Below are 594 nucleotides of genomic sequence, written 5' to 3'. Positions count from 1 at the left end.
CATGTGACCAATATTTTTGTGATTTTCCCCCCATGTGTGCAGTCTTTTTAATTTAAGAAAAACAGTACTGTCATTAGTTTTTTTTTAGAAAGTTGGAAAAATATGCATGCCGTTTTATATTGTCATTTACGTTTTTTATATTCATAATCTTGTTTTTTTCTTTTTTGCATATTCTGTAATCTTATTTTTTGAACCTTTGAAATTAAATCAACAAGTGTACAGTTTTAATTGTCATGTAAAATTTTTTTTAATCAATATTATTATTTATTATATTTAATTATTATTATTAATTATATTTTATTAATTTTTATATTTATAGTTACTTTTTTTTATTATTATTTTATTTATTTTATTATTATTATTTTAAAATTTATTTTTTTATTTATTATTTAATTATGCTTATATTTTTTTTTTTTTAATATTTAAATATTTTTTCCTAAGTTTTTTTTTTTTTTTTCCAAAAAATTCCAGTATTGTAATGATAGGTAGATTTTGTAAATCATTTATTTTTGAAAAATTCAGTTTAAGCTTTTGGTAAAAAATTAAAAGTTGGATTTACAACATTAAAATGATAAATTCTTTAATGAAAAACAA

Source organism: Penaeus monodon, chromosome 29, assembly GCF_015228065.2.
Source record: "Penaeus monodon isolate SGIC_2016 chromosome 29, NSTDA_Pmon_1, whole genome shotgun sequence".
NCBI lineage: Eukaryota > Metazoa > Arthropoda > Malacostraca > Decapoda > Penaeidae > Penaeus > Penaeus monodon.
This window is presented reverse-complemented; position numbering follows the sequence as displayed.